General features: G+C 32.9%; 1 pseudogene across 1 annotated transcript; it reads right to left on the reverse strand.

Annotated features, from left to right (window-relative positions):
- Nucleotides 1–1,101: 1,101 nt before the first annotated feature.
- Nucleotides 1,102–12,318, reverse strand: LOC149555015 (TMV resistance protein N-like; annotated as a pseudogene). The gene is made up of 7 exons (XR_016364458.1): nt 11,645–12,318; nt 10,587–11,565; nt 10,329–10,499; nt 4,403–4,705; nt 3,319–4,300; nt 1,796–1,875; nt 1,102–1,704 (listed from the first exon to the last, which is right to left on the reverse strand). The product of XR_016364458.1 is annotated as a TMV resistance protein N-like (transcript).
- Nucleotides 12,319–13,437: the final 1,119 nt, after the last annotated feature.

Raw genomic sequence — 13,437 nt, forward strand, 5'->3', positions numbered from 1 at the left:
CACTCACATAACTAATTCTAATGGAATGATTAAATATTTATGGAAAAAAAAATCAAACCTCAAACCTTTCAAACAATTTATAAGCATATGGTTAATTGAAAGGGAAAAAAACAATATAGACATGCATTGTTTCTTTTTCTTTATCTATTTAGTGGAATAGATTGAAATGGTTTCAAAGAAAGATCACATGGAAGGGATTGCATTACAAAAATTAAGAATAATTGAGAGTCCAAATTATTAACTTGAAAAAATGACATGACATTCAAGGTTCACATCAAAATTTTCCAATTTTTCATGAAAACAATTAAAAAGATGGAAGTTGTTGTTCCCTTGCTTAATGCTTGTATTTTATTCATTATGAAATTGTTGTGACAAAGCACATGACCTTTTTCCCCTATTCACTCCACACAAAAAAAATTCTACCACAACTTAGAAACAATAAACCATCTTCTTTGGACATGTCGTCATACTAAAAAAAATTGGTAAATTTTTTATCGCCATGTTTAATAAAAATTCAAATAGAAATCAAGCTCTTTAAGACTACAAATTGTTCACATAATATGATTTAGAACTTATTTCATCAACATATTCTTGTATATATTTAGATTCTCCATTCTAAGACCATTTCTTCTAGTTTTTTCTTCTAGAAGTGATTATGCATGGTATATTTTGCACTAGCCAAATCCTTCTAAAGTCTTCATGGAGAAACATAGCAGCAATTGTAGGCTTTATATAAGATTATCCAAAGTGTGGGCTTTGGCTGATTTTTTTTGATAAAATGTCTCTTCTTTCAATGTTTAATATCATTATAGAAGAGCATGTGCTTGTACTCTTAGAGAAAAAATAATCTTCTCAATCATGATATTTTGTCTCTAACTAATCTATTTAATTTTCATGAGTTAATTTGTTCCTCTTCTCGCATTTACCTATTTTAAACTTGTTCTTTTTATAATACGCTCTTTATTATATTAAATTAATATATATATTTTAAATCATATTTTATACCTACTATTTGAAAGAACTCATATTCTAAGAATTTTACAAGTCACATATTCTAAATTGTAAAATACTATAATAAAAGAATTATGTCCAACACATGGGTTAACCCTTAAAGATTTGACATAAGTTTTATATTATTGAACCAAGCAGACTTCTAAAATCGAATGTAACATCTTTATCCATGTCTATTGAATGTCTTGATAAGGTTTAAAGAAATGAAGAGAAGTTGGAAATAATTGTTTTTAATACAATGCTTCAAATATTTTAAAGCGTGTCTCCCTTAAATTATTCCCTTCGCCTCATCTTTCATACAACAGATAAAATCTATTTTGTTGCTCATATGTAGCCCTCACGGAGAAGAGAGTTTATGAAGTGCTTACCAACCTGTGAATCTTGGGCTTCTACTATCCACCCTTTCTTTATTGACTTTTTAAACCAGTTAAGATCTTGTGCCTTATCACTAGAGGATGCAAACTCTTTGAAGACTTCTGAATCTTGGGTCCACATGAGTATATGTACTGGATACCTAAATGCAGAGGACTGGATGGCGTAAACATGACCAAAAAATGTCACTTCAATGTTGCAATACGGATGCGTTATTAGGTATAGAAAAATGGCACCTTTCGGCTTCTGATAACCCTCCAACTCAGCGCTCTTTAAAATCCTCCGCAATTTAACACCCTCGAATCTGTCAGCAACTCCGTCCTATGTACATTTAAAGGAAACGCGCCGGTCAATTTTATCCAATTTCGTTCGATAGATATGCAAATGCAGGAGTAAATAGAATATAACCGACCAGTTCATCTACTTTCTTCGTGTTCATAGATGATCTGAAAAGGACGGCAGTTGATATACTGGGAGTACGAGTTTGCAAAATTGGCGAGTGTCAAAAAAAATACTGTGATATTGTTATCAGGATTTAATTTATAGTATTTGAGTCAAAATATCACACATTAAGATTTGAATCCTAGAGAAAGTGTTAAATAGTCAAAGTTCACTTATTTTTCCAAGCTTAATTTCTTCCTTAGTGTGTGACGTTTAAAGCTGGCCGAGTGGGTTAACCATGGAGGGCACACCGTAGTTGAGCAGTTTCAAGCTGGAGTAGTACTGAGATGGGTGGCCTCTCGAGAAGTCCCGGTGCTTCTGCGAGCATCATCTTATCAAAAATTAATGCAGTAAGTCAGTTGCCTCTGGAGCCAAATGTCCACCTACCCGCCTGATAGCATTCAACTCGGGTGGTGAGTTCAAATTTGAAAATGAAAGGAAAAACATTTATGCCAAGAGACAAAAGGAATGAATCTGATTCATTCAGTAAGCAGAAGAGAGTTGAAGAAAGCATAATAGAGCAGAGCACAGAGTAGAGAAGGAAGACGATCAACAGATCAAGTCAGAGTTCAGAAGACAGAAGGAAGTTTCAGTTTTGTGTTTGCAGTTGCATGTATTGGATCCTTTTGTTATTTTGTAAGTTCATTTTTGATTCGTCCTGTGAAGTACTGATTGTTCCATGCAGCCATTAGTTTTGTAAGTTTAAAGTTTAAAGTTTTATCAGTTTGAAGATTTCTAAGGTTTTCTGGTTGAAGCCGAATGCTCCCAGATTTTGTAATAGTTTTAAGTTAGTTGAATAGAAAGCAAGCAAACAAGTAGGCATACAAATCCTTGTTGTCCCATTCTTCTATTCGTCATTGCATGGCATTTTGCATTTGATTAGTTCATATTTGAAAGCTTCATCCTTCGGCTCTTTGCATTTTAATGGTGGAAATACCTAGGCTATAAGCCTATAAAATAGTCCACTTAGTTTAGTCTTTAACCGAGTTGTCTCTCTGTTATTCTTACCGAGCTCACTCGATATCCTTTGTTGCCGAGCTCCACCTTGCAACGGTGACCGAGTTCACTCGGCATCTATACTGCCGAGCTCACTTAGCATACTCTGTGAAGAGTTGCCCTTTGTACTGAGCTACTCAGCTCCTTCATGCACCGAGTTCACTCAACACCTATTCCCTGTCACTCGGCATCCTTTGTGTGCCTAGCAAACTGTCACTCGGTGCCTTCTTGTGCCGAGCAAAATTATTAAAGGTTGTGATTTATTTTGTCACAAAATTCAATGAGTGCTAAGTGTTCCATCTATTCTAATGAGAGATGGATTCGGTGTGAATTGCTACTCATGAAACATGAGTCAATAAGTTTGACTTGAAAACTCATGCAAATGATCACAGAGGTGAAGTGCTGGGACTTTCTGGGAGGTCAGCCATTCCAATGAAGTACCTTCAAAAGTTAACCCACTCTTCTTGCAACCCCATTTTCAAAACCTTCATCAAGTACTGTATCTTATTAACCATTCATTATAAAACCCCTTACGCTCATCAATCAATTCATTCTTATAGTTATTAAAGGCAAATAAATCTGTTTTAGAATTAATGAATAAGTTTTGACATCTGCGACTCACCAAAATGTCAGTGCAAGTAGATCTGGGCAAACTAGCGAGAGAGATCTGAAGATAAGACAACTTTTGCAACTGTTCCAGCCGGCCCTGAATGCTCTGCAATTTCGAACACTTGTCGGCCTTAAGTACTTCCATTGACTTGAGACCATCCAGATTAAGTGTTTTCAGTTTAACACGTCCACTTATATGAAGAAGTTTAAGTCCCACCAGAGTAGCGAGGCCCGCCAGTATTCTTAAACTTGAACAGTTGAGGAGGTTCAGTGTTATCAAACTGCCTGGTAACCTACTAATCTCTCTCAAATATGGGCTCCCAATATGCAATTCTTCCAGATTTTCCAGCTGTTGGAAATCCCGAGGCAATTTCGTGAGTTGAGTACGAAGCACATTTAAGTACTTTAAGATCTTTTGAGCCTTCGTTCCCCTGGGCAATTTTTTGAGCATGGAGCAACCTTCACAGACGAGGTACTCCAGTGTGGATATTTTCCCCAGAGTTCGGAGGACGAGCTTCCTGCAATCTCTCACTACTAAATATTGAAGTTGAGATAATTCTTTAGTAAAAGAATCAGGCAAAACCTTCAAATCGCTACAACCACAAAGATCTACATGTCTCAAGTTTCTTATTTCTTTGAACTTGATTGAGAGTGTTTTCAGGCCCGCAATATTTTGCAAAACAATCTTGCCCAAGCCCTTGAAATCCAGCATTTCTAACCACGCCTGAAACCACTGCCCACAAGTTGAAGGAATATGACGTCGCAAAGAATATGATGGCTTTGAGGCTGAAGCTTTCTTTCGGAAACCAGCTGTTGAAGAATCAGCCCCGAGTGGGCAGGTCACTTTCAACTCACGCAGATGCGAAGGAGGCTGCAAATATTGTTTTGATCGTTACTAGTATTTACACTTACAAAATAGAAAAAACTCCGGTGAAGTTGAAAAGCTGGGTCGAGGAATGAAGGATGTCCATACCTCACGATCATAAAACAATTTGCAGAAATCTCGAAGGGTGACACCATGAACTTCTAACACTCTTAAGTTTGTGAGCAGCAGAGTAGAAGGAATTGAAGGAGTTGAAGTGCCCTTGGATTGATGCAGGCGGAACCATATCAAATCTCCGGACATACCATTGAATCGCTCAAGAGTAGAGCTTTCAATCGCCAGAAGTTTTAACCCGCATATATTTTGACTTTGCGAATATGATAGCAACCAGAATAAATCTTTGCTCCCTATTAGAGGATCTGGGACATCTCCACGAATTCCTCTTATATTGAACTTATCACACAGAAGCATCAACATAGTAAAACATTAATTTAGTAATTTATCATGAATATAGATATATTTTTAAAAATACTTTGGAAACAAATGCATTATAAGTTTGCAAAAGATGCAGCTCTTCTAAACAAGGTACTAACAGCTAATTAAGAAGCTGCCTCTGTTAAATGCGCACGACAACTCAGGTGGAGATGGTGGACTGAATTAGTTATCCATAAAACTTATAAATATTTTGGTGAATGAGATCCACAAAATCCTATTTTAATTTGTTATAAAAGAATAAAGTATACATGAAAGCAATATGTAAAAGTCAAGAACTATAATACACTTTACATATTGTGAAACCCTATGTTAAGGGAAACTACTAATTCAAATATATAAATATTTATAAGGGTGACATTGATTAAGGCAATTTTTAAAATAAAATAAAAATATGTACATGGAAATAGACTCACTAATAGAGAATTTGCCATCCAAATGAAGATGAATAAAAGAGAAATGATCAATGTTGTTTCACCTTTTCAACTTGATTGAAAGATTTTAAGATATCTTCCGCTCACTACTTCTAGTAGCTAACACATGAAAGTTCACAGTACATGTCACAACAGTTCAGAATTAGTCATATCTATGCAACCATGGAGTCTTTCAAGTTGTAAATCCTCATCATAAACTCCCTCAACAATTCATCTTTTATTTATACCATCCTACATTTGTGAAATCTTCCAAGTTCATTTGAACATCTTAACTGAACATAATCCAAACTAGATTGGTATTTAAGCATTTTCGTAGTGTAAAAGAATGGAAAATGGGCTGCATCGCATCTTAACTAGGACCCAAAAAATACTACTTGTATCTTACTCTTCAATATACATTCACACCATCAGTTTAAATAGAAGTGTAAGCATCCAAAGAGAGCCAAACTTAGAGTAGACATCATGAAACATTGATACACACCTTAAAAACACAAAATATTGTATCATCTAAACTAAACAAAGAAAAAATAATATAAACGTAAAGTCAAAACTATGATATCGGAAACCAACTATCAAAGAAATGTAAAGTACACATTTCTCATAGTAAACTCAATCAAACATTATTTCATATTGGTAACAACTAATTCCTTTGAATTGTGATTTGAAGCCGAAAATCCCAAATCAAATGCCTCTAAACACTACTCAACAACATATTTGATACATATTTGATTTGTGTGAAATAAATTTGTAGTATAGAAAAAGTGAGGAGCATAACTTTCAATTCTAGTACACATAAAACATAAGATCACATACATAAAAATTAATCACTAATAACAACATAAACATGTTCACAAAAATGAAAACATCAATAACTCATCCATCTTCTACTTCTACTCAAACCTACAAAACATATCACAGGTTGTCATTGATAAAAATATATTGACAATAGAAACTTTCTAATACCTCATTCTTTTCCAATAATAACCCTTTTACACCTAAGTTTATCTTCCTTTGAAATTAATGGTAAATGTAAGACTCAATTGCACCTTCTCATTCTACTCAAACCCCCATAAAGAATACACATGAACCCACAACTATTCTTAGCTTTGTCTAAACGGAGCTAGACTAACTCACTAGACTAATACATCTCTACATGTATCTAGTTTTGAAAAGGAGGTGCAATAACAGTCCAATATCCTTCAATATTTGTTTAATTTATAATAACCATGTGCAACAAGATGGTACAATAATATTTTTAACTTTTATGGTATATAAAGATATTGGGTCCTATTTCTTAATTGACTAAGAAATCAACTAGGGTTCAAGGAGAAATACAAGCCCACTTGTACTTTTCATGTCATCCACACAACTTGCCCAATCTACATCAATGTACACAATCAAATTGTAATGATATTTCTACAGATTTCATAATCCATAATCTTCAATGCCTCTCAAGTATCTAAAAAATATTTTTACAATAGAAACATGTGTTTCTCTAGAAAATTGTTTGAGTTTAGTACAAAGGTAAACTATATGCATGCTTTCCAATCTCGTGTGAGTATTACACAATATTTTTTCAAACATTTATTTATATCTACTCTTATTTATTTTGGGACATTTGACAACCCACAGCTACCTTTGGTAGTGTGGCTACCAAGATCGTGACCCCTTTCTGGGGGTTGATTAATTATTTAAAAGAAGTTATTAAATTTTTAATTATTATTAAATGTTTAAAATTAGCTTTAATTTATATTATTATTTTAAATTTAGTTTAAAAGAAAATTAAAATAAATTCAAATTTAAATTTAATTATTATTAAAAGTGACTTAGGATTATTAAATGTTTGAAAATATGTTTATTATTTTAGTATTATTTAATTAATTTATATTCTAATTAATGTCAATAGGCATTCTACAATGGCAGAAAGGGGGTGGAGTGGGATGTTGTGAACGTGGTAATGTTAACATTTATATTTCTAGGTTAATTTTGACAACCATTTACATGTCAAAATCCTAATATATATTATAAACAAATTATATTTTAAAAATAATTAATAAACACTCCATTTAAAATATTTTCTAAAATTATAAACTTTGTAGATATAAATAATCATTTAAAAAAAATTAAATTCCAAAAAAGAATGAAGATACATAGAAATATAAATATAAATATTTCTAATATAGTAAATTAAATTTTAATCATTTTATAATGGATATCTATCAACATTTCTTTAGATAGATTTATTTAAGATATCTATACTAGTTTAGTTAAATTAACATTTTTTAGCCGATAGGCTATATGTGGGAACTTTGTTTCCGTAAAATTACTTTTTTGATTGAAAAATTGTCAGCCTTTGATTGATAAATTGTCAGCCCTTGTCGTTGATAATTTTCCAACCGATTTTTATTTCATTCCACTTTTGACTCTTACTTTTCTATTTATTAATTTAATTAGCTATCATCCACAATGTTAACTATTTTTCTCTTCTTAAAAACTTAATTAGTTGCTATCTCCACTTTTAACTCACATTTTTCTTACTTTAATTTAACTTTTGATTTTTAAAATTGATTGAAGTTTTAGTTTTTAAATTAAATTAATTTATTTTTTAAAATTAGTTTAGTTAATAGGATATTGTGATTGCAGTTGCTATTTTTTAAATATATTTTTATATCTCTCATATTAATTTTTCCTAATAATTTTTTTGATGGAGATTTTTTTAATTTATATTTAAGCTGATAGACTTTTAAGATAGCTTAGTTTTTAGTTTTTATAATTATTTTAGTTTATTTTTTAGTATTCACTTTATACTTGCTATTTTTTAGATGATAGTTTATAAGTATATGATAAATTAAATAAATAAATAATATTTATTTAGTTTATTAAAAGAATTAAATTTTATTTTACTTAAATTGAAAATTAATTTTAATTTAATTTATGGACATTAAATTATAGTTTTAAAAAATATTACTAAAAACCTATCGACTAATCGTTGCAAGCACAAAAGCTTGGAACTACTAGTTTATATAGTTAGTGTAAAGTTAATTTGTTCAAAATTTAGTTAAGTTAGATTGTGTTATATTAGAATATAATTTATTTAATCTATAGTTAACTTATGATAACTTTAGTAGAATTTGTAAATTAATTAAGTTAAATTATGATTTTTAAGGGAATCTTATTATACACTAGTTGTTAGAATTTAAATATTAATAATTTAGTTCGATTATAATGAATTAAAATTTTAATCATTATTAATAATTATGATATTTCTATCATTTAACTGTGTAGTTTTTGAGTCAAACTCATTGACTCATATATCATGAGTAGTGATTCACAATGAATCCATCTCTTATGAGAATAAATGGAACACTCAGCACAAATTGAATCTAGGCGATGTTCGTAGAAACGAAGTCCTAGTGCTTCACCTCTATGAACATCAGCGAATCGAATATCATCAGAAACAAAAAAAAAAGACAGTAAAAACAATACAGAGCTTGCATAATGGTATATCCATTTTGAAATGTGGGTATTGCACTTCATCTGTGGGCGTGCTCCTCTTAAGAGCGTTCTGTCAACAGGTCAATGACCAATATTAATTACAATCTTGACAATTAATAGTTTAATTTTCAAAGATGCCCACGGTATTTTCATTCTATCAACAGCTTATTTTGACTCCAGCAGATAAGAAACAATCATCTTAATAAAGTTGCTTCTTTCCTTTAATTATTATTTTTTCTCTACAGAAGTTGTGACAAGATCGGCCTTTCAAGTAAGTTCACTCTAAAATATGTAACGAGTTTGTCTTCAATTTTGTCTTAATGGAAAGATTCAAGTTAGAGATTTATTCTTACAATACCAGTCAGACTTTTCTGTGTTGATTGTTTTCTTCTGTCAATTTTCCACAACGTGCCAGACTTTTGAGCATTGATAAGATCAGAGATAAGATCGGCGTGTCGTGTAAACAATGTTAGCTACATAAATCAAATCTCACAAATCTTTTCTTCAAGTCAGAGATTTATTCTTACAATACCAGTCAGACTTTTCTGTGTTGATTGTTTTCTTCTGTCAATTTTCCACAACGTGCCAGACTTTTGAGCATTGATAAGATCAGCGATAAGATCGGCGTGTCGTGTAAATAATGTTAGCTACATAAATCAAATCTCACAAATCTTTTCTTGTGACGAATTTTCTCAAAATATCAGACTTTTGTAGATGGGATTTTCACGGCAGTGACCGAACCTTGCAGCTCCTGATTTATCTTGACCTGACTACGGCAGGAGGACAGCATTTACTTTGCCTCGCACTCTACGCAACTTACCTTTCATCAAATTTAAATATTATTGAGATGACCTTCAAAATATTTGCTTACTCTGCACTGCCAAAGTTAATATTTTTCAAATATTCGGGTCCCTAATTTTTCGCCTTGATCCGTGCATGGTACGTATGTGCGTTTATACTGCTATTATGATAGATTTTATGCGACGCTGCTATCCTCCTTAATGCAGTTGATCAATTTTGAAAAAATCAAATATATCATAGTTTTTTCAGCATTTAATCTTTATAATCTGCATAGTTTGTAGTAAAAAATAACAAAAAAATTAGAAAAAAATTACAAATCTGGAGAAAATGGATTTCTGCATTTTACTTTGTGGGTGGGCCAGCATGTTGTGGTTAAAGGAAGTAGATCAGGAATTGCGCTCTCATTTCACTAGAAACTAATATAATGCTTAAATTTGTGGATAAGGGGGAGAGAGGGACCGGGAAGGGAGAATAGGGAAAAATACTAGTCTTGGAGCATATTCTAATCAACATTCACTTTTTTGTGTATGGATTCTTAAACCTGTTCTTAAAAAAATGATAATTAAATACTTAATATTAAGGTTCAAGAGGAAAAAAGATTAGTCTTTGACCATATTCTAATAGACTGTCACTTTTTTGTGTATAGAATCTTATAGCTGTGTCATAAATGATAATTAAATACTTATTGTTAAGTGATAACTGTTATTTTTTTGATTTTTATTATAATTAGTCTATTTGAACACTATTATTAGAACATTTGTACACTATTATTGAAGAAAACAAAGGAAAAAATTGGAGATGTCAAGATCTTTATGTTTGTTACAAATCAATTGACGATTAAAATAAGAACTTACGTTAGAAATTTGTCGGGGGGTCGCTCTTTCCTTTCTATGGCAAAGGCGAAGGGATGATTCCTGTCTACCGATTTGTACTGCGAAGTCCCTCACTAAATCGTGCATTCTTATTCTTTTGAAACTTGTTTTCGCTCTGCTCGAAATTCCTATCTTCCAACTTACGAAATCAACCTGACAATCAATTAGGGCAATAGATTACATTTCCAGAGAAAACTATAGATGATCAAAACCCATATAAGGATTGCGAGTAATTCTTACACTTTTTATTGGCGGAAACATGTCCGCACTTTCAGACTCCACGAGGCATTTTTGACGGAGGCTCTGAAGGCAGTGAGAGCCGCTACCATTCAATCCATCCAAAACTCTCTTCACCGTATCTTCGTCTTCTCCATTTAAGAAGTGGGCAATGTCTAAAAATGCCTCTCTCTCTCTCATTTCAAGAGATTCATAGCTACTCTTCACTATCCGATCTAATAAGTTACTCGGCAGTTGCTCACGAAGGTTTTCCAGTACCTCCTTCTATTTCCTTGGATCCCGTTCATTTTGGAGCTTCCCTGCTAAAACTTTCAAAGCCAAAGGAAAACCACTACACATTCCGACCAACTCCTCCACCATGACTTGCAAATTGTCTACTGGTCCAGAGCTGCCGAAGGCGTGCCAATGGAATAGCTTTTTAGCATCTTTTGCCTTGAGTAATTTGATATTGTAAATTTGTATATTATACTTGAGGAACAAAGATTGGTCTCTAGAAGTCAACAAAATCAGACTCCCACTTCCAACAACATCTTTCACAAATAACAGATTCTCTATTTGTTCCGTGTTTTCTATATCTTCAAAAACAATCAACACATCTTTCCCTCGTAGACGATCTTGAAGCATGGTCTTTCCTCTACGCGTGTCCTCCAAACAAGATTTTGGATCCAACAGGAGATCCCTAACCAAAGTATTTAACAGAGAGAGCAAATTGCATTTGCTTACATCTGACAAGAAACAAAGTCTCCAGAATTGAGAACGCTTGGAGTTGTAGAGATGAGTTGCTAGACTTGACTTTCCTGATCCACCAAGTCCGACAATACCCACAACCTTCGCTGTTTCTCTTTGATTATTCTGAAGCCACTTTTCGAAATCCTCTGCCGCTTCACGAAGTCCCTCCGGGTATTTATCCACATACACTACTTCCCTTCTCACCTCTTTTAATACAGTCTCCACAATTTTTTCCAAAAGCTCTCCTAGATCACTGAAACAATTCTACAATTACTTGTTGTAACCAAGAATCTCATGCAAATAACTCTACCAAAGGATTAGCAAATACTTACTCTGTCTCTGTACTGTGAACCACGCCAGATTTGTGAGAGGTTTCATTGAGAGCGCTTATCCAGCGATCAACTTGTTCTTTGGTAACTCTGCCTCTATGCTTCTGAAACGCGGAGGCGTATGCTCCCTTCTCCACGTGGCGAAGATCTGAAGGTTGAATGTCATAGAATATTGGGATGATCTTACTAGGGACACGAGAATCAAACATCCATAACAGCTCATTCAGACACCAAGCGGATTGTGCATATGTTTTGGAGAAAATAGCAATCTGACCAGAGGCACTAGAAATGGCGGATTTAATTGCAGGGGTTAAGGAATCTCCCGCTTGTAATTCATGTTTGTCAAGAAAGACCCTCAATCCGTGCAATTCCAGACGGTGATAGAGGAGACTTGCAAGAGTTTTCTTGACATCAGGTCCCCTGTGACTTATAAAAACATGATATGGTGGAAATACTTGCTCCATCACAGAGTTACACAGAGAAATCTATTCCACAAAAAGAAGGCAACACAGACTGAAGGAGATTAACGTGCCCCTCGTTTTACGCTGAGCGTCCGTCGTAAGGATAAGGGGATCAGCAATTGTCCACTCATTTCACTAGAAACTGATTTAATGCTTCAATTTGATGAGAGGGATAAGGGGAGAGAGGAATAGGGAGAAATACTAGTCTTCGATCATATTCTAATCAACATTCACTTTTTCGTGTATGGAATCTTAAAGGTGTTCCAATTTAAAAAATATAATTAAATACTTATTACAAATGTTGAGGAGGAAAAAATATTATTTTTTAGGATATTGTAATAGACATTCATTTTTTTTTTATGGAATCTTAAAGGCGATCCAAAAAAATGATAATTAAATACTTATTATTAAATGATAATTATTATTTTTGTAAATTTTATTATAATTGGTCTACTTGTACACTATTATTGGAACATTTGTGCATAATTATTTGGACATTAGGTCATAAGTATTGACAATTTTGACTTCAAAGTTTATGGGGCATCTTTAAGGGAGTTGTCTATCCGGATGCAAAAAGTAGCATTTTTATGTAGTAAAATATATATGCATAACATATATGTTATGTATCACCATACTTTAATTGAGGAAGTGAATTTGGAAACAGAGAAAACAAAAGATAATGGATCACAGAGTGTGATTCAAAATGTTGATGGAGTGCCATGGGCCTCAATATCGTGAGAAACAAAAGATGAAGTCTCCCCAAGGTAGGAAAACCTGTTATGTTGGATGAAGAGATTGTGATTCCTATTGTGGATCCAAAATATTTGAGCATCGAACAAATGCAGGAATTAAGTGACTTGCTAGATAGAAAGGTAAAGCAAGCAGAGATGAGAAAAAGCTCATTAACATAGGCAATTATTAGATAACATCGAAGATATATTTCTTGAATCTTTTGTTACTGATAACTAGGATTAAAAGGCCCTTATTATTGATCAATTGGTAAATATTGTTGAGAAGGTTACTGATCCTAACATTGACATAAAGGAAAATCTAATGCAATGGTTAGAGGGGAAAGTTGAAAATAAGGTGATGGAGAAATTTGCAATATAAATTGTAGTTAAACATGTTGAATCTTGTAAATGATTTTGAAATGATAGTGCAAAATGTAAAACATTGTTTATGAAGCTATGTCATGTCCCATCATATAAAAAAAAGAGAGAGAGATCAAATGGAAAAGATTAATGTTGATTTTTTAGCAGAGTGGAAAGACATTGACCTTGGATGCAAGTTCAAGTTTAGCACTTTTTTCAAAAATTAAGATTTTTACAAGGCAAA

Source organism: Cupressus sempervirens, chromosome 5 (genome assembly GCF_028749045.1).
Source record: "Cupressus sempervirens isolate cs-2001-9-10 chromosome 5, ASM2874904v1, whole genome shotgun sequence".
In the NCBI taxonomy this organism is placed as follows: Eukaryota; Viridiplantae; Streptophyta; class Pinopsida; order Cupressales; family Cupressaceae; genus Cupressus; species Cupressus sempervirens.